The 27,201-nt window shown below is 41.2% G+C and overlaps 1 protein-coding gene across 2 annotated transcripts in view; it reads left to right on the forward strand.

Annotated features, from left to right (window-relative positions):
• Positions 1 to 7,077: 7,077 nt before the first annotated feature.
• The window catches only part of tpra1 (transmembrane protein, adipocyte asscociated 1), a 74,669-nt gene continuing 54,545 nt past the window's right edge, over positions 7,078 to 27,201 (forward strand). The window contains exon 1 of one of the 2 annotated variants that reach the window (XM_087994065.1): positions 7,078 to 7,096. The gene's annotated coding sequence lies outside the window, so the exon portion shown is untranslated. Of the gene's footprint in view, positions 7,097 to 7,603; positions 7,761 to 27,201 lie in introns of those variants that run through there. The other variant, XM_087994064.1, reaches the window with a different exon arrangement.

Genomic DNA, 27,201 nt, shown 5'->3' on the forward strand with positions numbered 1-27,201 from the left:
AGGGATGCTGTGAGCATCCAATAGACTCAGAATGAGTGAATGCAATGAGAGCAAGTGAACAGGCTGGAGTTGCAATCTGATCCAGTCCATAAGCTAGGTGTGCCCCTGACTGTAGTGTCCCTGCTGCAGCATTACGATGATAGTTACTGGTGCAGCACAAAGGTACAGAAGCGACTATAAGTGACTCAGAGATGTGCCATGAGGAATCTTAGAGGCAGACATATATCAGATGCCAATGTCTGTGAATATCGGTATATGTTGCCAAAGCCCATGGAGCGTTGTCTGAGATGTCAGTGCCCGGTGTTCAACATGAGGTCCTTTGGAGCAACCCGTTCCGACTTCCCTGTTGGGATTTCTCAATGCCTGGCCTGCTTGGTATGATAGAAAGCTGAATGTTAATGAGTTGAGTTGCGGTGTGAATGAGGCAGTAAACAATAATTCCCCTGAATCAGCAACTTGATACTGCTGAGTAGGAAATTCCCCATATCCCTCAGCAAATTCATTAAAGATGCATTGAGTGGCTTCAGGTGTCATGATAGGCATTGCTAGAACTCTCTGCATTCTGGTACAAACCTAATGGTAGCCTATGTCACTCAGGTCCTCCAATGATTTTGCCCAAAAATTTCCTTTTGAAAAACTGCAACTGTTATTTTGTGAATGTTCAGGTAATTTCTAATCCACCTTTTCAGAGATGTTATAAGACCATAAGACCATAAGACATAAGAGTGGAAGTAAGGCCATTCGGCCCATCGAGTCCACTCCGCCATTTAATCATGGCTGATGGGCATTTCAACTCCACTTACCAGCATTCTCCCCGTAGCCCTTAATTCCTTGTGACATCAAGAATTTATCAATCTCGGCCTTGAAACCATTTAGCGTTCCGGCCTCCACTGTACTCCGCAGCAATGAATTCCACAGGCCCACCACTCTCTGGCTGAAGAAATGTCTCCGCATTTCTGTTCTGAATTTACCCCCTCTAATTCTAAGGCTGTGCCCACAGGTCCTAGTCTCCTCGCCTAACGGAAACAATTTCTTAGCGTCCACCCTTTCCAAGCCATGTATTATCTTGTAAGTTTCTATTAGATTTCCCCTTAACCTTATAAACCCCAATGAATACAATCCCAGGATCCTCAGCCGTTCCTGGTATGTTAGACCTGCCATTCCAGGGATCATCCGTGTGAATCTCCGCTGGACGCGCTCCAGTGCCAATATGTCCCTCCTGAGGTGTGGGACCCAAAACTGGACACAGTACTCCAAATGGGGTCTAACCAGAGCTTTATAAAGGCTCAGTAGCACATCGCTTTTATATTCCAACCTTATGACACACCTCTGGAGCAGGTGGGACTTGAACCCGGGCTTCCTGGCTCAGAGATAGCGATAGATTCATGTGCCACATGAACCCTTTTTTGTAAACTTTTTTAAAAATGTAACCTATTTTCCTAATTAACCTGTTCAGAGATGTTATGACACACCTCTGGAGTGGGTGGGACTTGAAACTAGGCCTCTTGGTCCAGGGGTAGAGACATTGTGCCACAAGAACCCTTTTTTATAAATGTTAACACGTAGAAGCAATGAGCAATTAATGGATAATTAATTTATGGTTATTGGCAAGAAAACGAAAATAGTCAGAAAAGGTTTTCTTTAAACACAGTAAGTGATTAGGATTTGAAATGCGCTGTTTGAGAGGGTGAGAGAGGCAGATTTAATTGTGCCTTTCAATTTCAATTTCTGGAATTCTCTGTGAATGTCAGTCAATTAGTATATTTAAGGTTGTGAGTGACAGGTTTTTGGATACAGACAGAATCAAAGTAGATGAGGACAGGACAGCAAAGTGGAGTATGGGGAGAAATCAGCCATAACCTTAATGAATGGTGGATGATGAGTTAATAAGTTCAATCATTGGAAGATTAAAAACTGATCAGGTGAGAGACGTTTGACTCGAAGGAGACAAATCAAATCAAAATAAACATAGTGTAATGGAAAATCTTAACAAAATTGTTTGCTGTATGTCTGGATTCAACTTCTTCATAAATTCTAAACTGTATACCTAAAAACAAAAAAACTGTAGAAACAAAAACAGAAACTGCAGGAGAATCTTATCAAATCAGGCAACACCAGCCTTCCACATCCATCAAAGTTTCACCTGCACTTCCACCAATGTCATTTATTGTATCCGTTGCTCCCGATGTGGTCTCCTCTGCATTGGGGAGACTGGACGCCTTCTCGCAGAGCGCTTTCGAGAACATCTGCGGGACACCCGCACCAACCAACCCCACCGCCCCTTGGCTGAATATTTCAACTTCCCCCTCCCACTTTGATGAGGACATGCAGGTCCTGGGCCTCCTCCATCGCCACTCCCTCGAGACCCAATGCCTGGAGGAAGAACGTCTTATCTTCCGCCTTGGAATCCTTCAATCCCAGAGCATCAATATGGACTTCACCATTTCCCCTCCCCCCCCACCTTACCCCAGTTCCAACCTTCCAGCTCAGCACCACCCTCATGACCTGTCCCACCTGTCAATCTCTCTTCCCACCTATCCGCTCCACTCTCCTCTCTGACCTATCATCTTTACCCCGACCTCTATCCACCTACAGCACTCCCAGCTACCTTCTCCCCAGCCCCACCCCCACCCCCCCTCCTATTTATCTCTCCACCCCCGAAGGCTCCCAGCCTCATTCCTGATGAAGGACTCTGGCCTGAAATGTCAATTTTCCTGCTTCTCGGTTGCTGCCGGATTTTTCTCCTGATTTAAAGCATCCACAGTTCTTTTGATTTTTAATGTTTTGAGTCCAGTGAGTTTTCTTCAGAACTGATAGTAGCTAGGAAAAGTTGGTATTTATGCTGATGATGGGGTGAGAGGGAAAGGATTGAGTGGATAGGTGAAGAGCCCACAGAAAGAGAAAGTTAGGGTAACAAAGGGATGGTTGATATTAATCCAGGGAAGAAGACAGGCTGATAATTGGGACTGTAAGTATGTAAAAAATGAGTTGACTGTGCAGAAATCAGCCTGTGTCATGACAGAACCTGGTGGAAGTGGGTAAAGGCCATGAAAGAAGGTTTTAAGGTTTAAAATATTGAACTCGCTATTGAGTCCTGAAGGCTACATAGTTCCCATTTAGAAGATGAGATGCTACTTTTCCAGCTTGCGCTGAGCAATGCTATCACCTATATGAGAATAAGTGCTTTTTAAAATTGCTGCATTATTTTATGAGCTAGTTTATTGTTTAATAACAGTTGGTGTTGCTGTTCAACAATGTTGTTGGATAATTAAAATGTTATTTGTTGCTTTTAAGTTTTTATGGAGATTGAAAAACATTACAGACTTTAGTACCTATTTAATGTAGAGAAGAACACAAGAATGTCTATTTTTTAAAATAGACAACAATTTGAAATATTTTGGAATGTAGATTCTATAGGCTTCAATATAAGATGTGGTATCTAGTTTGTATTGAAGTTGCCCTACATTAAGACAACCTAAATAACAAATCAAAAGAATATTTTGCTAGCTACATGCAGAAATCTGGCAGGAAGTGGTTATTACCTGATTGAATAACAAGGTAGTTTTGAATGGCTGGCTGACCTGCTCTTTTTACTGTATAAAAGTGCAATGATGATTAAACTCCACTGAATCTGCCACTTACTTAGAATTGAGTAAGTGAATGAAAATGTAAAATTATGCCTGTACCACAATTTCACTTTCTTAACTAAGTAGCAACTTGAACTAGATTACAAAGTCTTGTAGATTTCCTTACAGTGGAAAATTTGTGAATTTTATAAAAGGAAGATAGAAAAATGGGAAAGATTAAACTACATACCCATGAAAATGGTGAGAGCTACAGAGAGTGAGATTATAAAGGGAGACATTGTTAACAAACACAGAATCACTGACGAGCGAAGGATAACTTGCTTGTGATTGGAGGTGAAGTTAATTTAATGGAAAGCCTGACAAGGTTGATTGTTCCCCATAAATGACTTGCAGATATTTTCTTATCAACTTGTTAGAGATGATTTTGCATACCTTTGGAGCAAGTGGGACTTTAACCTGGGCCTCCCAATCCAGAGATAAGGATACTACCATGAGACCTCTACAAATTATGTGCATAAAATCACTTCTGATTGTTTACAGGAGTGTGGTTGCCAAGTGCAATTGATGGGAATATTACCCAATCCCCTCCATCGAGGCTGGGACTTCTATGTCTGTCTATTGTTTGCTGCCAGAATTGCTACACGTTTTGAAATGTCCCCAGCTTCTTGCCTGACACACATTGGTGTCAACAAATATTTTGAAGTTTCAATAGACTTCACAAACCCAACTAATTCTTTGTTGAGGATGAACACTAAGGCCAGCTCTCTTTATCGATTAGAACGCGTGGCTTGTGTGCCTATCTTCTCCATGAGGATAATATCTATTACAGTACAACAATTACATCACCCTTTATCCTTAACAGAAGCAATTGAGAAATACCCTATATTATCCCAACATTTGATAATCTGTAGTTGGACATTGTTTAGCTTCAAACACAGACAGCTCTTGACTCTTAAACACTATTCCATGGCAGCCAGTAATATAACAGTTTATTCAGGGGTACAGAGACATGAACCGATGTTGTGAATATTTGGAATCCTAGAATAAAGAAGGCTGAAGCTATTGCAGTGCAGTGGTGGTGTCCCTGGAACAGAAAGTCCAGGTTCAAGTTTCACCTGCCCCAGGTGAAACATGTATGAAAAGGATGATTAAAAACATCCAATCTCGTGGGCTGGGCTATTGTGGCGCAGTTCTAATGTCTCCCCCCTCCACAAGTCAGCCTGTGTTCAAGTCCCACCTGATCCAGTTGGGTCGTAATATATCTGAATAGGTTGAGTAAAAAAGAATCCTGCGGGCTGCAGATAATTATTGACATATTCTAGTCTGAGGTGAAAATTAGAAATAAGATACAAAGTCAGTCATATTCTTACAGAGACTGTGTGGCCTATTCTAGTTCATTTTTAAAAATGCTCTTTTAAATTAAAGGCATGAGGTGATAAATATGTTATATCTCCAGTCTGAGAAAGATGAGCAAGATAACATTAGGAATCCCTGATGAACATTTATACGATAGTATGCTATGTTTTCCCTTTGAAATACTTCATGTACCTGAGAGAAGTTGGACATGATAGTAATGACACTGGATGAGTAATCCAGAGACCTGGCTAATTCTCTGAGGACACCCTGACAGCTAGTGGATTTAAAATTCAATTAATAAATCTGTAAGAGAAAGCTGGTCTCTTACAAACATATGAAATAGGAACAAAAGTAGACCATTTGGTCCCTCGAACCTGCTCTGCCATTCAGTCAGATTATGGCTGATCCATTTATGTTTTGAATTACACATTCACCGTCTACCCCCAATAACCTTTGATTCCATTATCTAACAAGAATCTGTCCAACTCCATCCTAAAATATTCAATGATCCCACCTCCATCATCTTCTGAGATAGGGGGTTCCAAAGTTGAGTTGCACAACCTTCCAAGAGAAAAATAAACTCCTAAAAGAGGGACCCCCAATTTTAGGACTGTAGCCTCTTGTTCTGGACACACCCACAAGAGGAAACATCCTTTCCACAGTCACCTTGTCAAGACCATTCTGGATCTTATGCACTTCAATCAAGTCAACTCTTGTCAGTTTTCTAAACTCCAATGGAAACAAATCTATCCATTCTATCGTCATAACACAACTCTTTCCAGGATATCAATCTAGTAAACTTCCTCTGAAATAACTCCAACATGTTTTATATGTTTCCTTAAATAAGGAGACCAAAACTGGACACTATACTTGGTCTCCGCAATGTCCTGTATACGAGTCTTACTTCTTTGTTCAATTGCTCTTTTAATAAAGGTTGGCATCCTATTAGCATTCTTGATTATGTAGCATACTTGCATGCTAATGTTTTGTGATTCATGTACTGGAAGATCTAAATCCCTTTGCATCTCATAATTCCTGTTCTCCATGTCAGCCATGCTGACCACGAGTCTATTGCCCATTTTGTAAAAACCCATCTGGCTCAGTAATTGTATTTGTGAATAAAATCTGCCTGACCTTTACTTGATCTGGCCTCTTTGTGACTCCAGACCCACAGCTGACTCTTAACTGCCCTCTGACATGGTCCAACAAGTCATTTAGTTCAAGGGCAATTAGGGATGGGCAATAAATGTGGTTGTTTATCATCCCGTTAAAAAAAAAATGCAGTTTTGAACATTAGGGATGTCAAACAAAATGGAGACGATAAAAAACTTTTAAATTCTCCATATTTGAATAAGAGGATGTCTATTGCTAAACAAGTTGACAGGTGCAGTTATTGTCCTCAGTGTTACAAATTAAATGGTTTTATTATCAGGCGTAAACAGTAGGTAGAAAACTACAAGAAAATCAATTTTAATTTTGGTGATTTGAACTTATAAATATGACAACAATGCATTCTATTGCCAAAGTGTGAGCTCATGGTTATATCCACATTACTTCCCTTTCCAAACTGCTCTTTTTAAAGTATATTTTTATTTACACTGTCCATGAGCCACCCAAATTTAGTCAAATTCAGTTACAAGCCACTCTTCAAAACATTGACTAAATGGTAATGATTAACCCTTAGACTGCTGACATTCTTATGCATATATATATCTTAAAAAAACAGGTCATCTGCTCATTTTATCTGTGTGTGTTAATGCTCCACATGCGCCTCCTTCCACCCCTTTACTTCCTGTTCATTTTTCTCCGATGGAGGTTAAGGATGTCTTTTGAATGAGGTGTTAAATTTATATCCCAAGACCTGTTTGGCCTCTTATGAGTGGGCACATGTTTCTTTGAAGAAGAACAGGGGTATTCTCCCTGGTGTCCTGGGCCACGAGGTATCTCTCAACCAAGATTCGGAGATGCTGGTGTTGGACTGGGGTGTACAAAGTTAAAAATCACACAGCAACAGGTTATAGTCCAATTAAATCTGTTGGACTATAACCTGGTGTGTGATTTTTTTAACTCTCAACCAATATCACTTAACTAGTTGTAATTTCGTGGAGCTTGCTGTGCTCAGTTGGTTGCAGGTTTTCCTATGACTTGTCAAGGTATAATTTAATTTACTGTCAAGCTGTTCAGATACTTCGACATAGTAAAAAGTGATTTTTGTACATTTCATGAATGTAATGTACTTGAAGGTCACCTGGGTTGAAGAGAGTCGTTCATGGTAACTTAAGATAGTGCAGGGATTGAACCCACATTATTGGTGTTAAACTGCATTACAGACCAGTCAACCAATAAATTGAGCGAACGATCCCGTTTGTTTTTAACGTACATTTATTTAGAAAGGAATAAAATCAAAGCCATGTGTGAATGGGAGGCAGCGGGGGAAATGAAACTAAGTCGCTCATCGAAAGAGCTAATATTAGCAATGATGGGCCGAACGACTTCCTTTTGTGTTGCATAAATTCAGCGAGTCATTTTAGTTTATTGCATTGACCGTTTCGTCGGCAATTTAGCTGTGCATTTTGGAGACAGTGCCAAAAGTTTGGTCTGGGGAAGGGAGGGAAGGAAGGGAACGTTCAGCAGGAAACTGCTTCTGTGCTGAGTCTGTGTGAAAGGAGCCTGCAGTCAGGTGATTTGCTGACCCCGTACGAATCCATAAAGCTCCCGAGCGAGAAAGAGACAGGCAGGCAAGAGATATGTTCCTCTTGAGGCGTGGAAGCGAGCTGCTAAACCCATTTTAATACCCCGTGGAAAACGTTGCGATCTGTAAGTAGTGATTAGTCTCATGTACGTTGCTTTATATTGAAATGGATACATTGTTTAGTCGCTACAGTGTGTCTGTTACATTGTATCTGTTCTGACTGGGATTCCCCTTTCCCGTGGACAGATCACGTTAAGTGGATCTTATTTTAACGGCGATAAGTGAATGTTTTTCCTCTCCTCTTAAGTTTAGTTTTTGAAAGGAAGTACCGACATTTAGGTTGAGAAAGGGGACTTTGGCCTAGACGCTAAATTGAAAACAAAACAGAAACGAGCGCATCAAATCCAACGGCTCTCGAAGAAGATTAATGTTCGACAACAAAGCAGGGGGAGGGATGTACTTTGTGTTTAATCTTGCTTAAAATAAAGGCCGACTGATCAAGGTGGGTAATGTGAGATTGTGCGGTGCAGTCCAATATTACTGATAACTTTGTGACCATTATGAACTGACGTGTGGGGAAATCGCTTTGGGTTCCAGTGTAGTCTGGATAGTATTTAATGGTAGGTTAATGGGGTCAAAATCACAAGGTTTGGTTTTGGTGATCTGAGCACGGATTTGTGCTTTAAGTAATACCTCGTGTATTTAAAGGTTTGATCTTGGAGATGCAAAAATTGCATGTGTATGTGTTGTTTTTATTTTCCAAACACATTTGTCTATTTAATCACTGTTTGGTGTTTTGAGGTAGAAACCTTCAGCTCGTTTAAAGTGAAACCGCAGAGGTAACTGAATGGATAGTCTTGATCTCAGTGATTTAAATATTCAATGATTAGGTTAGGACATCTGGTCGGCATGGACGAGTTGGATCAAAAAAAATGACTAGAGTAAGATTAGGGCCAGTCAAGGACAGTAGTGGGAAGTTGTGCGTGGAATCAGAGGAGATAGGGGAAGCGCTAAATGAAGATTCACACTGGAAAAAGACGATGTTGTTGTGGAGAATTCTGAGAAACAGGCTACCAGACTAGATGGGATTGAGGAGGTGTTACAAATTCTGGAATGTGTGAAAATAGATAAGTCCCCTGGGCTGGATGGGATTTATCCTAGGTTTCTTTGGGAAGGTAGGGAGGAGATTGCTGAGCCTTTGGCTTTGATCTTCATCGTTGTTGTCTACAGGAATAGTATCAGAAGGCTGGAGGATAGCAAATGTTCCCTTAAACAAGAAGGGGAGTAGAGACAACTCTGGTAATTATGAATCAGTGAGCCTTACTTCTGTTGTGGGCAAAGTTTTGGAAAAGGTTATAAGAGATTGGATTTATAATCATCACAAAAGGAATAAGTTGATTAGGGATAGTCAATGTGGTTTTGTGAAGGGTAGGTTGCGCCTTCTAAATGTTAGTGAGTTCTTTGAGAAGGTGACCAAACAGGTGGATGAGGGTAAAGCAGTTGATGTGGTGTATATGGATTTCATTAAGGTGCTTGGTAGGCTATTGCACAAAATATGGAGGCATGTGATTGAGAGTGATTGAGTGGTTTGGATCAGAAATTAGCTAGCTGAAAGAAGATAGAAGGATGGTGGTTGATGGGAAATGTTCTTCCTGGAGTTCATATACTCTGTACTGCAAGGATCTGTTTTGGATCCACTGCTGATTTGCCACTTTTATAAATGGCCTGGATGAGGACCTAGAGGAATGGGTTAGTAAATTTGTAGACAACACTAAGGTTGGTACAGTTGTGGATAATGCTGAAGGGTGTTGTAGATTACAGAGGGACTTAGGTAAGCTGCAGAGCTGGGCTAAGAGGTAGCAAATGGAGTTTGCAGAAAAGTGAGAGGTGATTCACTTTGGAAGGAGTAACAGGAATGCAGAGTACTGGGTGAATGGTATGCTTCTTGGTAGTGTAGATGAGCAGAGAGATCTGTGTCCCTGAAAGTTGCCACCCACGTTGATGGGGTTGTTAAGAAGGCATATGGTGTGTTAGCTTTTATTAATAAAGGGATCGAGTTTTGGAACCATGAGGTCATGCTGCAGCTGTACAAAACTCTGGTGTGGCTGCACCTGGAGTATTGCTTGCAGTTCTGGTCACCGCATTTATACGAAGGATGGAGAAGCTTTGGAAAGGGTTCAGAGGAGTTTTACTGGGATGTTGCCTAGTATGGAGGGAAGGTCTTATGAGGAAAAGGTGAGGGACTTGAGGCTGTTTTTGTTAGAGGAATGTTGAGAGGTAAGTTAATTGAGACATATCAGATAGTCAGAGGGTTAGATCGGGTTGATGGTTAAGGCCTTTTTCTTAGGATGGTGATGGCTAGCATGAGGGGGCATAGCTTCAAATTGAGGGACGATAGATATAGGACAGATGTCAGAGGTACTTCCTTTACTCAGTATTAGGGGTGTGGAATGCATTGCGTGTAACAGTTGTAGGCTTGCCAACTTTATGGACATTTAAATGGTTATTGGACAGGCATATGAATGAGAATGGAATAGTGTAGATTAGATGGGCTTCAGATTTGGTTTCACAGGACAATGCAACATTGAGGGCCGAAGGGCCTGTACTGCGCTGTCATGTTCTGTGTTTTATATTCTATGTAATATTTTACTTCAATGAGATAGCAAATGTGTGTAGCATTGAGAGCTGAAATAGTGGAGATTGGTCTAGAGGCAAAGAAGATCAGAGAAGACGGGGAGCTAAGAAAGTCAGGTGAAGTTTGAGGGTCAGTGCTTGATTGAGGTTTTCAAGCATTTGTGTTAGGATTTGAACTTTGGTATGCTCTGAGGAAGAGAAGACACCAGAGGGATTTGCCATATATTCCCTGTTTTAGTTCAGGCAGAGAAGGCTGTAGAGAAGACCGAACCAGATGAGTGAGCTTTGGTAAACAGTTTGGAGTTGCTGCATGAGCCAAGTGGTTAATTGGGTAGCTCTTCCAAAGATTAGAGTTGTGCTGGAAAAGCACAGCAGTTCAGGCAGCACCAGCTCTTTCAAAGACCCCACACATGCACTGTGCTGAATTTTGTCACGAATGTCTATAGAGTTTGCGTTGAGACAGAATTTCCATTTCTGATCGCAACCTAATAACTCCTGGCTGGTATGCAAGAATATACGGACACGGTGTGAGTGCAATGAAGCATAGCTGTGATAATATCCATGAGTGCTAGGTGACACACATTTTGTTGCCACCCTATTGTACGTGGCCATTCATGGAGTGATTCTGAGAAGGGTACCAGAGAATTGGTGCTTGGTTCAGAAGGAAGAGACCATCAGGGAGTGTTTCTTTGTATGGTGAGTTACGTCAATTTTTTTTTTTTGTTTAGTTTCTATAGTTTGCATCTCAATGCTGCTAGAAGCTGGAAACTCTTATTTCATGGATGGTTATGTCACCATCATTACATGATACCCACAGACCAGTGACTGTTTGCTTTAATGGGATGTGATGCCGTACACTGTGACCCAAGGTGTTTTGGGCAACTTTGGTTCATCATTATCGGTGGCCACATTCTTACCTGGACCCTAAGCTCTAGGGTTCCTTCCCTACACCTCTCCCCTCTGTCTACCTTGCTTTTGTTATTTTGGTCACATTACCTAATATTTCCTTCTGTCTTTCCTTCTCCCTAAATGATGTTCCTGTAAAGCATCTTGAGATGTATTATTACATTAAAGATGCTGTATAAATATAAATTCAATTTTTAAAAATATTCTTCATGGGATGTGAGCATCACTGGCTGGGCCAACATTTATTGTTCATCTCTAATTATCCAGTGGGTGGTTAAGAGTGAATGGAGTCACATGTAGGTCAGACCATGTAAGGATGTTACTGAACCAGATGACAGTTCAGCAATGATTGGTCACCATTAGATGAGCTTTTTATTCCAGATTATTTTCAAATGTCGTCATCTACCATAGTGGGATATAAACCTATGTTTCTGAGACGTTGGCTTGGGGTTTTGGATTACTAATCTGTTAACTGATATTACCATTACACCATCATCTCCCCTTGAGCATAATTCTCAGTTTTCCACTATCACCAATTTGTAGTTTAAAATTGTTTTTTCCTGATTATAACTGTTCAACGCTTGTGGTGAAGACCAAAGTTAGGGACCACAGGGGAATCAGAACACCCAAATTTACTCAGTCGGTGATTAGCATATGGAACTTGTTGCCATTAGATCTAGTGAGTTGCTCAGTGTAAATTTCAGCGACAACTTCATGAACTCGTGGGAGAAAGGAATAAGAGGAGCCTTCCGGTAGGGTTGCATGAAAGAGAGTGGGAGGTGATTCATGTGGAGCATAAACACGGGCAGGGTCAGTTTTGATAAATTCTTAATCTCGCAAGCAATTGAGTGATAAGGGGAGAGTGCAGGTAAATGGCGTTGAAATGCCCATCAGCCATGATTGAATGGCGGAGTGAACTTGATGGACTGAATGGCCTTACTTCCACTCCTATTTCTTATGGTCTTATGCTTTGCATTATCTTGTACACTTCTATCAGGTACTTCTCTTCTTTCCAGTTGAAAAGCACAAGCTCACTCAAACACTCTTCATAAGACAAGCTCTCCAATACAGGCAGCAGCCTGGCAAATCTCCTCTGTAACCTCTCTGAGGCATCTACATCCTTCCTATAATGAGGCGACCAGAATTGGATGCAATATTCCAAGTGTGGTCGAACCAGGGCTTTATAGAGCTGCAGCAAAACCTCACGACTCTTAAACTCAATCCCCCGTTAATGAAGGCCAAAACACCATACACCTTGCCACCCAAATTGATAATGTTGTTAAGTTTGGGGGATCTATGTATGTGGACTCTAAGATCCTGCTGTTCCTCCACACTGCCAAGAATCCTGTCTTTAACCCTATATTCATCATTCAAATTTGACCTTCCAAAATCAATCACTTTGCATTTATCCAGGTTGAACTCGATCTGCCACTTCTCAGCCCAGCTCTGCATCCTGTCAATGTCTTATTGTAGCCTGCAACAGCCCTCGACACTACCTACAATTTTTGTGTCATCGGCAAACTTACTAACCCACCTTCCACTTCTTTCAATCCAAGTCATTTATAAAAACTCCAAAGAGCAGAGGCCCAAGAACAGATCCCTGCGGGGCACCACTAGTCACTGATCTCCACTAGTCACTTTCCATCCAGTACCGCTCGCTGTTGTCTTTCGACCAGCCAATTCTGTATCCAGATAGCCAAATTTCCCTGTATCCCATACCTCCAAACTTTCTGAATGACCCTACCTTGGGCAACCTTATCAAATGCCTCACTGAAATCCATAAACACCCTATCCACTGTTTGACCTTTGTCAACTTGTCTCATCGCATCCTCAAAGAACTCAACAAGGCTTGTGATGCATGACCAGCCATTCACAAATTCTGGATTAGTGGTGCTGGAAGAGCACAGCAGTTCAGGCAGCATCCAAGGAGCAGCGAAATCGAGGGCTTTTGCCTTGTATGCTGCCTGAACTGCTGTGCTCTTCTAGCACCACTAATCCAGAATCTGGTTTCCAGCATCTGCATCATTGTTTTTACCTCAGCCATTCACAAAGCCATGCTGACTAACTTTAATCAAACTGTTTTTCCAAATAGTCATAAATCTTGTCTCTCAGAATCCTTTCCAGTATCTTGCTTACCACAGATGTAAGACTGACCGAGTGGTCTGTAATTTCCAGGGATTTCCTTATTCCCTTTCTTGAACAGAGAAACAATATTCGCCTCCCTCTAATCATCTGGCACTACTCTCGTGGAGAGTGAGGATGCAAAGATCATTGCCAGAGGTGCAGCAGTCTCATTCCTTGCTTCTCATAGCAACCTTGGATCCTAGTTGTTTGTAGAAATTCGATGCAACCAAATGGCTTGAAGCCACTTCAAAGGGCAGTTAAGACTCAAACACATCGGTTTGTGACTGCATCACGTATATGCCCAGACAAGGTAAGGAGAGAGAGATTCCTTTTTTGATTGTAGAAGCAAAGACTCTCTCCCAAAACTTGAATTTTCTTTTGTTTTGTTTCCGCCTGCATTCAATCTGCTAATCTCTGTAAAGTAGATTGACCTTCAAGCTTGAGTGCTGGGCATTCTTTGGCAGGAAGTCATGAGGGCATAAGGGGGATATGAGATAAACTTGGCAGAAATGTAGAATCTCTTTGACTTATCCTTAAACAAGTACATTAAGAACAACTAGAATGAGAATAGGATCCCTTAAAGATCAATGAGGTCATCTATGTGTTGTACCTCAGGAGATTTTGCTTCAGTTTTTACTGTGGAGGAAGAAATGGAGGATAAAGAACTCTGAAGTAAATATTAATGTTTTGTAAACAGTTCATATTACAGAAGAAGTAGTGCTGGAGGTCTTAGAAAACATAAAGGTGTATAGATCCGGGTCTGATCAAGTTATCTCAGGATGTCATGGGACGCTGGAGAAAAAATTGCAGGACCTCTACCAGAGATATTTGTATCATCTATAACCACGGGTGAGGTGCTGGAGGACTGAAGGTTAATGTTGTGCCTTAATTCGGCTGTAAGGAGAAGCCTAGAAACTATAGACATCTGAGTGTGGCATCAGTGGTGGATAAGTTGCTGGAGGTGATTCTGAAAGATAGGATTTATTTGCGTTTGGAGAGGCAAGGACTAGTTAAGGATTGTCAGCATGGCTGTGTGTGAGAGAAATCGTGTCTCATAAACCTGTTTGAGGTTTTTGAGGAGGTAACCAAAAAGATTGAGGGCAGAATGGTAGACATTGATGTTAGTAAAGCCTTTGATAAAGTAGACTAATTAGTAAAGTTAGATCACATGGGCTTAAGGGAGAGCTTGTCAACTATATACAAAATTGGTTTGATCTTAGGAGACACAGGCTGGCGATGGAGGGTTGTTTTTAGGAGGCCTGTGACCAGCAGTGTTCTACAGAGATTAGTACTGGGTCTCTTCTGTTTGTCATTTTGTATTAACGATTTCGATGAGGATTATTAAATTGGAGAGGGTTCAGAAAAGCTTTACCAGAATGTTGCCTCAAATGAAAGGTTTGAGTTATAAAGATAGCCTGGGACTTTTACGCTGGAGTGTAGGAGGTTGAGAGGTGACCTTTTATTGAGGTTTATAAAATCTTGATGGGCGTAGACAGGATGAATAGCAAGGATCTTTTCTCTCGGTTGGGGGAGTTCAAAACTAGGGGCCATACCTTTAAGGTGAGAGGAGAAGGATTTTAAAAAGGACATGAGAGGCAACTTTTTTTATACAGTGGTTTGTGTGTGGAATGAACTGCCAGAGAAAGTGATGGATGTAGGTACATTTACAACATTTAGAAGACATTTGGAATTTGCATAAGTTAATGAATAGGAAAGGTTTGGAGGGATATGGGCCAAATGCAGGCAAGTGGGACTAGTTTGGTTTGGGAATGTGGTCAGCATGGACTAGTAGGTCTGCTTCCATGCTGTGGGACTCTGACTGCAACATTGATAGGCCCTGTTCTTGTTTGAGAATACGGATGCAACCATTAACTTCCAAATATTACTGGATCATCCATCTCTGCCTTCTGTACTGGTCCTCAACATTTATAAATACCAATCTTCAGTCAATTTGATTCACATGGTATCAAGAAATAGTTGGAGACACATTGCTGCGAAGGCCCTGACAAGATTCCAAAAACTGCACTGAAGACTTGTGCTGCAGAACTTGCCGCTCCCCTAGCCAAGTTCTTCCAGTATAGCTACAACACTGGCAACTACCTGACAATGTAGAAAATTGCCTAGTTATGTCCCATACATAAAAAGCAGGACAAATCCAACCCTGTCAATTACTGCCTCAGTTTACTTTCAATCATCAGTAAAGTGATGAAAGGTATGATCAATAGTGATATCAAGCAGCACCTGCTCAGCAATAACCTGTTCAGTGCTGCCCAGCTTGGGTTCCACCAGGGCCACTCAGCTCCTAATGTTATTACAGCCTTGGTTTAAATGTGGGCAAATGAGCTGAATTCCAGAGGGAAGGTGAGAGTGACAGCCTTTTACATCAAGCCTGCATTCGACGGAGTGTGGCATCATGGAGCCTGAGCAAAACTGGAATCAATGGGCAAATGCTCTGCTTGTTAGAATCATACATGGCACATTGGAGAGGATGATTGTGGTTGATGGAGGTCAGCCATTTCAGCACCAGGACAACTCTGCAGGAGTTCCTCAGCGTAGTGTCCTAGGCCCAACCATCTACAGCTGCTGCTTCAATGATCTTCCTCCATCATAAGGTCAGATGTGGGGGTGTTTCACTGATGATTGCATAATGTTCAGCACCATTTGTGACTCCTCAGAAACTGAAGAAGTCTGTGTTCAAATGCAACAAGATCTGGACATTATTCAGGCTTGGGCAAGTGGCAAGCAATGTTCGCACCACACATGCCAGACTGTGACCGTCCCCAATCGGAGATGATCTAACCATCTCCCCATAAGATTCAATGGCTTTACCATCACTGAGACCCCACGATCAATATTCTGTGGGTTACCATTAACCAGAAATTCAACTGGACTCACCACATGAACACTGGCTAGAAGAGCAGGTCAAAGGCTAGGAATATGCAGCAAATAACTCCCCAAAGACTAACATTTGCAAGGCATAAGTCAGGTGTATGATGAAATACTCCCCACTTTCCTGGATGAGTGTTGTTCCAACAACACTCCAGAAGTTCCACCATCCAGGACAAAGCAACCCACTCGATTGGCACCACACAGACAAACATCTACTCCCTCTACCATTGATGCACAGTAACAGCACTGTACTATATGCAAATGCACTGCAGAAATTCATCCAAAATCCTCAGACCGCACCTTCCAAATCCACAACCACTTCCATCTAGAAGGGCAAGGGCAGCAGATATATGGGCATACCATCACCTTCAAGTTCCCCTCCAAAATACTCACCGTCCTGACTTGGAAATATATTGCCTTTCCTTCATTTGAGTCAAAATCCTTGAATTCCCTCCCTCAGGGCACTGTGGGTCAACCACTGCAGGTGGGCTGCAGCAATTCGAGAAGACGGCGTTCCAGCACCTTCTCAAGGGTAGCTAGGGACTGACAATAAGTTTTTTTGAAGCATCTTTGCAGTTGTAATCTTGGAAATTGCAACACCCTCCATCTGCCCACAGAAATCAATAATGATCTGTTTTATTTTACAAGTGATTTTTGGTTTGCGGGCTGCATGGTGATAAAGTCACTATGGATAGATATCTCCTCTGTTCCTACTCCTCCAATAGTGCTGCCGGATCATTTTGTCTCATCTTGAGAGATAGACAGGTCCTTGGTTTAAAATCTCCTGCAAAAGGATGGTTCTATTCTAATGCAGCATTTCTTTTCGATCCAGAATCCTGAGAGATACCATCATTACCTCTATATTACAACCATGACTAAACTGCATAGTAGTTCGTGACTGCACATCACTTTGGGATGTTTTTGAAAGGTTGTGTACAAATAGAAGTTCATTCTTTTAAAAATTTTGTAAATCTGTGTGGTGGGGCCCTATAGAACATTATTTACTTTTTCCATGGGCACATCAGTCAGTGGAATGATTAAGTATGGAGCAAGTGTCTTTGAAGACTGTAGCTGATGAGTGGAGTGATGCGCTGAGGGAGTCTGTTGCTATTTACCTTGTCAATATGTAGTGAACTGTTGAAGCTGTGCTGAAATAACTGTTGTGGGATGATACACCTGACCTGCATTAAAGCTCCAAATCCCCTTCAACAGTCCTTTTAATGTTTAATGTGTAAATGACGGTTTAGAATATCATGAGCTTCTCTTTGCAGTAGATTAATGGGACCTGAACCATAAGATGAGGGACCTATTCCTGAAATATTGCATTGCAAATTTTAGCATTGATGCTGAGATTTCAGTAGATAATGTGTAGGTACTTGAAGCTGAATTAATCAGCTATCAGTAAAACCATCCAGCAGATCTTCAAACAAGTTCAATATCCTGGGTTAAAACCACTACCACAGGCTTATGATCACTTCCGTTTCACCATTGGCCACGCTGCATCATATTTTCTGCTTGTCATAACTCTGATTTATTCCAACTAAATCTGGAATAACATTCAGTGAATGTGTATGTTTTATTTTCATCTGTGCAAGTTTGATGTCTAAGCTTTTTTATTACAAATTATTATGGCCACTTCCATGATGAAAATTGCTAATGTTAAATTATTGCACTGTAATTCTGTTCTCCAACCAATGATGATGCTGTACCATGTCAGCATTATTTCTGAGCTTCTCTAAAGAAGCACCTATAATTCCAACAATTTCTTGCTCATATAGGCTTTTGAAAATTGCTGTAAATGTTGTTGAAGTTTTCTTTTTGTCGTCAGAACAAATGCAAGAATGCCAAGTTTCAAATGATTACAACAATTTATGATGTAGGGCAAAAGAGGCATGATTGACCAGGTGATTCTATCTGAGGCATTGCTTTAGGGAAAGCCATGGGGAACTATAGACTTACCTCTGAATAATTCAAGAAGACACAAGACCAAAACCCACTGCTTTTGTTTTTAAACCTGGGTCCTTGCACATAAACGTACCTTGTGTCTAACAAGGGTAAATGACTTAGAATTCTAATGAACGCTACCTTTTTTCTTCCTGAGATGCAAGTGCTTTTGATGAACTAAATATATATTTGTTCAAAAAGATGCATTGTGCAACTTTGAAACAACTGAATTACGTCTCTATATCCTGAGGCAATTTATTGAGTGACTTTAGCCTCTCAGATAAAGATGATGCTTAAGTTTCATTATGTCGCAAATGACTGACTTTATTTAAGAGCTTGCATGGCATGTTGTGTAAAGCAATCATTCTGAAAGTTGTTGTGTAGAACTTTGTGAAACCTCCAGCAATCTCCTGATTTGTACAGTCTTGGGAAACGATGGAACAATGTCATACCTTAGGAATGTAGCCTGTACTTAATTGCTTCATTGCAATAAGTTATATCTTTAAGACTAGAGCCTCTTGTTTCGACTGGGATACTAGGCTAGGATATGGATAAGGAGGAAATGAGTGGCTGACATTTAAGGGGATATTTCAAGAGTACTCTGAATAAGTACATTCCTACTATAAGAAATAATTGAAAGGGAAAGACCCACCATCTTTGGTTATCTAGAGGTTAAGGAAAATCCATGTAATTGCGTGTGAGTGAGTGGAAGGTCATGTGATTGATCCAAACACTTAAAAGGAGGGAGAAGTTAAGAGTATGAGGAGAAGCTTGCTAGAAATGTAAAAACCAGATAGTAAGAGTTTCTACAAATATCTGAAAGCTGGGCAGAAGCCAGCTCGCAGTTTCTGGAATGATACCCCAAGCATATCCTTAACCTATATGAGTTCAAGTGCTGGAGTGGGTCTCAAGCCCACATTGATTTAGAGGCAAAAGCATTTTCAACTGAGCCAAGCTGCCATAAAGATGTTTTTATGAAGCTGATTTTGGTTCAACATTAGGCAATACGTTTTACCATAGATTTTCATGCCTTGCAACTTCTATGGTCCACTTACTTCACCTTCTGTCAGTCTTGTGGTTGCATCATACAAAGGTTGACAAACTATAGCAATCATACTCTAGCAACAAATCTAATACAGACCTAAACACAATGAGGAAAATTTCCCAGTGGTGGATAACTTTTGGGACTTGGGTGTAAAGTCACCTTTTTCTTCCTCCTAAATGTGCTCAACTTTTCGTATGTTCTAACTTCTCATAGTGTTGACTTCTCCTTTTAATCATTCTCTTCTATTAGTGATTTTTGAGAAGATTTGTAGCTCAGGTTGATAAGTCTGTAAGTTAGCTCGCTGAGCTTGAAGGATTGTTTTCAAATGTTTTGTCACCATACTAGGTAACTTAATCAGTGAGAGTCTCTGGTGCAGTGCTGGTGGTATGTCCCAACTCTTTGTTCATAGGTCTTGGTTTCATAAGTTGGGTGATATCATTTTTCCAAGGGAAGGCAGATAGGATTTAAGTTGATGTATTTATTGATGGAGTCTGGTTAGAATGCCATGCCTCCAAGAATTCTTGAGCATGTCTTTGTTTCGCCTCTCCTAGGATGTGTGTGTTGTCCCAGTCAAAGTGATGTCCTTCTTTGTCTGTATGTAGGGAAACTAGTGATAGTGGGTCATGTCATTTGGTGGCCAGTTGGTGTTCATGTATCCTGGTGGCAAGTTTCCTGGTAGCTTGTCCAGTTGTAGTTTTTTTTAAACAGTTCCTGCATGGTATCTTGTAAATGGCATTAGTTTTGCTGGTGGTATCTAATGGATTCTTTAGGTTCCTTAGTCGCTATTTAAGTGTGTTGCTAGATTTGTGGGATACCATGATGCCAAGGTGTCTGAGTATTCTGGAAGTCATTTCTGATATGCCTTTGATATAAGATAATGTTGCTATAGCTTTTGGTTGCGTTGTCTGCTTGTTTGGGTTTGTTTAGAACATAGAACATAGAACAATACAGCGCAGTACAGGCCCTTGGGCCCTCGATGTTGCGCCGATCCAAGCCCACCTAAACTACACTAACCCACTATCCTCCATATACCTATCCAATGCCCTCTTAAATGCCCATAAAGAGGGAGAGTCCACCACTGTTACTGGCAGGGCATTCCATGAACTAACGACTCGCTGAGTGAAGAACCTACCCCTAACATCAGTCCTATATCTACCCCCCCTTAATTTAAAGCTATGCCCCCTTGTAATACCCGACTCAATACGCGGGAAAAGGTTCATACTGTCGACCCTATCTAACCCCCTAATCATCTTGTACACCTCAATCAAGTCACCCCTAAACCTTCTTTTCTCTAGTGAAAACAGCCCCAAGTGCCTCAGTCTTTCCTCATACGATTTTCCTTCCATACCAGGCAACATCCTGGTAAACCTCCTCTGCACCCGTTCCAATGCCTCCACATCCTTCCTATAGTATGGCGACCAAAACTGCACACAATATTCCAGATGCGGCCGTACCAGAGTCTTATACAACTGCATCATGACCTCAGGACTCCGGAACTCAATTCCTCTACCAATAAAAGCCAGTACGCCATATGCCTTCCTCACCGCACTATTTACCTGGGTGGCAACTTTCAGAGATCTGTGTACATGGACACCAAGATCCCTCTGCTCATCCACACTACCAAGTATCCGACCATTAGCCCAGTACCCCATCTTTTTGTTATTCTTCCCAAAGTGAATCACCTCGCACTTAGCTACATTGAATTCCATCTGCCACCTTTCTGCCCAGCTCTGCAGCTTCTCTATATCCTGCTGTAACCTGCCACATGCTTCCTCACTGTCAACAACTCCTCCGACTTTCGTATCATCCGCAAACTTGCTCACCCAACCTTCTAACCCCTCTTCCAGGTCATTTATAAAAATGACAAACAGCAATGGTCCCAAAACAGATCCTTGCGGAACACCGCTAGTGACGGCACTCCATGAAGAAACTTTGCCATCAACTACTACCCTCTGTCTTCTTCCATCCAGCCAATTCCTAATCCAAACCTCCAACTCACCCTCAATGCCATATCTCCGTATTTTCTGCAGTAGCCTACCATGGGGAACCTTATCAAACGCCTTACTAAAATCCATATATACCACATCTACCGCTTTCCCCTCATCAACCTCCTTAGTCACCTTCTCAAAGAATTCAATAAGGTTTGTGAGGCACGACTTGCCCTTCACAAAACCATGCTGACTATCCTTGATCACATTATTCCTATCCAGATGTGCATAAATCCTATCCCTTACAATTCTCTCTAAGACTTTGCCCACAACAGAAGTGAGACTCACCGGCCTATAGTTACTAGGGCTATCCCTACTCCCCTTTTTGAACAAGGGAACCACATTTGCTATCCTCCAGTCTTCTGGGACTACTCCTGTAGACAAAGAGGACATAAAAATCAAGGCCAATGGCTCTGCAATCTCCTCCCTTGCTTCCCAGAGAATCCTAGGATAAATGCCATCAGGCCCAGGGGACTTATCTATTTTCACCTTTTCCAGGATTTCCAACACCTCTTCTCTACATACCTCAAAGCCATCCATTCTACTTATTTGTGACTCAGTATTCTCATCGACAACAATGCCCTGTTCCTGAGTAAATACTGAAGAAAAGTATTCATTCAGTGTCTCCCCAATCTCTTCCGCCTCCACACGCAACTTCCCCCTACTATCCTTGACTGGACCTATTCCTACCCTAGTCATTCTTTTATTCCTAACATACCTATAGAAAGCCTTAGGGTTTTCCCTAATCCTATCGACTAAGGACCTTTCATGTCCCCTCCTTGCTGCTTTTAGCTCTCTCTTCAGGTCCTTCCTGGCTACCCTATAACTCTCAATCGCCCCAATTCAACCTTCACGCCTCATCTTTACCATTGATTGTTGCTCTGGATTTGGTACTCATTGCACACTGTAAATTGCATTCTGATGTGCATAGTTCACCGACTTCACTAAGTGCTTTGACCATCAAGGCCAAACATTTGAGTTGGAGGATTGAATTCAAAGAAGGCCAAGACATGTGATTTGTGTGTGTGTATACGAATGTGTTCCTATGTTTCAATTTGTTTTCACAGGGTCTTTGAACTGTGTGTGAAAAATTATGGACTTTTTTGTTTTCAAGTTGAAATCCTGTTGAAGGGAACAGTTAAGTAGTATTTACGGTCACCAGCCAATCATTTATTGTTTACCTATGTGAACTGTTGGTGGTCATGCCACTATGATTTGTTTACATCCAGTGATTTCAGCAAGAGGAGTCCAGTACAACATGTTCTTGATCCTTTTTTTTTGTTGAAAAGGAAAAAGACTTCCATTTACCGTGCTCCAAAACACATTGTTCTGTGCTTTAAGTAATGAGTGTAGCTGGCAAGGCCGAACCATCTTCAACTGCTTCATCAATGACCTTCCCTCCACCATAAGGTTAGAAGTGGGGATGTTTGCTGCTGATTGCGCAATGTTCAGCATCATTTTGACTGCCTCAGTGTCTGAGAAATCACATGTTCAAATGCTGCAAGATCTGGACAATATCCAGGCTCAGGCTGACAAGTGGCAAGTAGCATTCTGCCACAAACATGACCATCTTACCACTGCCTCTTGACATTCAGCGGTGTAAATATCACTAAATACCCCACTGTCAACATCCTGGGGATTACCATTTGACCAGAAACTCAATTGGGACTTAGCAATAAACAGTGGCTACAAGAGGTGGTGAGAGGCTGGGCATACTGTGATGAGTAACTCGCCATCTAACTCCCTAAAGCCTGTCCACCATTCACAACGCACAAGTCAGGAGTGTGATGGAATGTTCCCCACTTGCCTGGATAATGCAGCTCCAAAAACACTTGAAGTTTGACACCGTCCAGGACAAATGCTTGTTTGGCACCACATCCACAAGCATTCACTCCCTCCTGCACTGATGATCAGTACCAGCAGTGTGTACCATCTACAAAATGCACAGCTAGAAATTCACCAAAGACGTTTAGACAGCACCTTCCAAACCCATAACCATTATGTCTGAAAGGATAAGGGTAGTAGATGCAAGGGGACACCACCACCTGCAAGTTCATTTTTCAAAGTGTTGTTAATTTTGTGTCAGCAAATTTGACAAATCATTTGCAAGAGAAGAGCCCACAAACAACAAATAAATCTAATTTGGTGGTAGTGTTGTTTGCTGCATATTGTTTCAGACAGAGGAAATCTGTGAATTTTGCCCGAGGATTCTTTTTGCTTTTGAATGAATGGAGCTTTGGTTTAGGGTAGTGCCTTCAACAGTGCAGCATGTTTTCAATATTATCTTAACCTTAAGGCTCTGGAGTTGGTCTTAAGCTCACTTTATGCAATTTGCATTCAATCTGAGGGCACAAAAAAGCTTATTACACTTGTTATTGATGCAACTTACAAATGCTATATTATCCTGTGATAACTGTGTGCTGGAAGGAATCCTAATTTGCTTCTCAGTTGGAACTGGTGTAGAGGTTTTCTTTTTAATATAGATTGGCTTGTTCCTGGATACAATCCTCATATTTATCTATGTAGATGTTTGTGCTTCACACAAACCTTGTCCCAGCCTACATCATCTATCCCCAGCAGTGTACTTTTTTCTGTTCTTCCTCATTTGTTTCTCTAACTTCCCTTTAATTATATCAACGTGATTCACCATAATTATTTTTTGTGCTAGCATGTTCCACATTACAGCAGCCACTGTCTGGGTGCAGGTCTCTCCTGTATTCAATATTGGATTTATTCGTGACCACATTCATTCTCACACATTCTCACACATTCTCACACATTCTCTCTCTCTCTCACTCACTCTCTCACTCACTCACTCACTCACTCACTCACACACTCACACACTCACTCACTCACACACTCACACACTCACACACTCACACACTCACACACTCACACACTCACACACTCACACACTCACACACTCACACACTCACACACTCACACACTCACACACTCACACACTCACACACTCACACACTCACACACTCACACACCCCTCGATTAAATCCCCCCCCCCCCCTCATCTCCAGCTTCTCTGTTTCACTTAGAGTCATAGAGATGTACAGCATGGAAACAGACCCTTCGGTCCAACCTGTCCATGCCGACCAGACATAAATGCATTTTTGTGAATGTATGCCTGCATTATAATTCGGTGCTCTCTTTCCATCTGATTTTTTTTTTTGGAATGGGGTGAGGTGTGAGTGATAGGTAGAAAATGAATTTATCGCCGTGCTCTCAGTTCCTCCATTCCTACCGCTTTATAAAATTGGTTTCCTGCCCCTAACTGTGTTGGAGTTGCCATGAGGGTCTGAATGCCTTGGCTAACTCCAGTCAAATCTGTGTGCTTACAAGGGTTGGCTTCCTCCTTCCTTGATGCGTATTGTTGTTTTCTCCTCTTTTACCTATAAAGTTTTGATGTGGAACCATTGGAAAATATGACAAAGGTCACATTAGCAATGTCTACTTAAGAAAGAAAGGAAAATCTTGTCCTAAATAGCATCCACTTGTTTCTTAACAATATCTGAAAAGTACTGTTCAGACTTTAATAAGATCGGTTTGTAGATAAGCAGAGAAACCCTTTTTGCATGCACAGAGATGAGATGAATATCCACTTAGTGGTTGAGGGAAGAATGTTGGCCAGAGTTTCGTTTCTTGGAACAAGCAAATCGGGATTGAACATCTTGTCTGCAGGGCAACAATGCTACATTGCAGTGACAGCCTGGATTATACACTTGAATCAGGGACTGTGATTTTAACCCACAGCCTTCTGACTCTTGGGTAACTGAGCAGTCACCAAAACAAACTGATGCTGGCTAGACTGTCAATTTGGTTGCACATACATGATTTATAAGCTGCTTGGTGTGTTTCGATCTCCAAGTTATAACTTTGGAATTCTACCAGCTGTCTACGTCTTCTATCAATAACTATATCAAACCATTGTCAATAATATTCAGGAACATTGAATGATACCAGGCCTGTCAAGGGTTTAATTATTAGAGGTCACGTAAGCTTGGCTTCTATATCCCTGAGTGTAGTAGATTGAAGAGCGATCAGATTGTGGTGTTTAACGTTTTAATAAGATCCAAAAAAATTAATATTCTGAAATAATTCTCTCTGGAAAATCAAGATCAGGAAACGCACCATTTAAATTTGAATTGGGCCATTTAGAAGTAAAATCAGAGACCCTTTTTGAAGCTCCTCCAAATGACAAGACATCCTGGGGAGTTGATTGAATATGTTCAAAACGTGATACTGTTTGTTATGCAATGGTATTGAGGAATATCCATCAAGTATGATGATTAAATGGAGTTTAAATGCATGGTTTTATTGAATAGTAAAATAGGCTTGGGGATGAATCATCCACTCCTGTTCTGATATGTGAAATGCTTTGAGGTTTTTCAACATCCTGCGCTTAATACATTGAGCCCATAAATCTAAAAGGTTAAAAAATTGTATATCTGGATATGAGTGATCAGCAAATGTGTTAACCCCAAAAGATCACTGTTTGCTTTTTGCTGAATTTGCTGTGTTCCATGCTCTGCTGCCAAGGTGTCACAGCAGTCTGGTCTTTATTTGCAGCTGATGGCCAATGGTGACCTAGAGATGGGCCCAGCATATCATGATGAAATTTAATTGAGTATTTGGCATGGGCCCAATTTTCAGAGGGTGAAAAGTTTAAATTTGGAGAGAGTCAACTATACTTCTGTTTGCCTAACTCTGTATGGATTGAAACCAGATCCTGCATCAGACTCTACATGACGTTAACATTTTAGTGTTCAAGTTGTTTTGCCAGTGTTCCAAATGTTTCACTTTTTTTTTGCTTTGTCGTCTTATCTTTTGTTCTCTTTGGTCATTCTCTCCGTTGTTTGTTCTTGCGTTTGCTCGTGCTCTCTTTCCATTACGCAAATCATCCACTCCATCTACACTTTCCTACCAACATAATCAAAGACCTCTCCCACCCAGGTTATACTCTCTTCTACTCTCTTCCATCAGGCAGACGGTACAAAAATTTGGAAACACATGTCAACAGATTTAAGAACAGCTTCTTCCCTACTGTTATCAGACTTTTGAACAGACCGTGTGTATATTAGAGTTGATCTTTCTGTGCACCTTCTCTGTACCTATAACACTTTTTTTATTCTGCATTCTGTTTTATCACCCTCATATACTTCTGATTTGCCTGGATAGCACACAAAACAATGTTTTTCACCCTATCTCATACATGTGACTCTCTAAAGTCAGATCAAACTAAAAAGCTGCTAACTCTGAACACAAACAATTCTACAAAAACTAGGGATAGCAATAAGAGTTTTCATTGACATAGCTAACCTAGGAAAACATCCTGAGTTACTTCATTGGAGAATCTCTCTGACAGCATTTGAACCGTGAGCCACGTTTTAAAAATAAAAATTATTATTAGGTGACCGAAACCTTGGGCAAGGAGGTCGGTGGTGATGGGAGTGTGGAAGTCTGGTAGATGATGAAAGGAAATGAGCAGACTATTGATCTTGGTCTTTTTCAGAATCCAGGCATAGATAATTCCCAAATCTTTTCTCTCTCTTCCCAAAGTGAGTATTGAAAAAGTTTATCTCTACCTTGTGTCAACTGTGCACAGTTCAGGTAGTGAAGGCAAATCTCTCCTGAATTATTTAAGTTGACATGACTGATGTGATGATATAGTACAACAGGAAGCTATTTAGTGGCTCATCAGGTCTGCTCTAGCTCTTTCCAAGTGCAGTATGTTCATCAGTTAGTCTTTTGTCCATCTAATTTTTCCCCTTCTAATATTTAGAATTCCACTGACTATTGAACCATCATTGGATGAATTCCTTCCAAATCTTAGCCACTTGTATAAAAATGTTTTTCAGCTACTGGAAACCATTTCTCTTTATTCACAGTATCTAAACACTTATGTCAAATCTTCCTTTAGCTTTCTCTAGTCTTTCCATGTAATTGTAATTCCTCATCTGTAGAACTATTCTTCTAAATCTGAGTCCTAAAGATGTACAGCACAGAAACAGACCCTTCGGTCCA

The sequence above is a fragment of the Chiloscyllium plagiosum genome, unplaced genomic scaffold, assembly GCF_037043375.1.
Source record: "Chiloscyllium plagiosum isolate Xiang-an unplaced genomic scaffold, Cpla_swu_hap1 HiC_scaffold_14, whole genome shotgun sequence".
Classification (NCBI taxonomy): Eukaryota; Metazoa; Chordata; class Chondrichthyes; order Orectolobiformes; family Hemiscylliidae; genus Chiloscyllium; species Chiloscyllium plagiosum.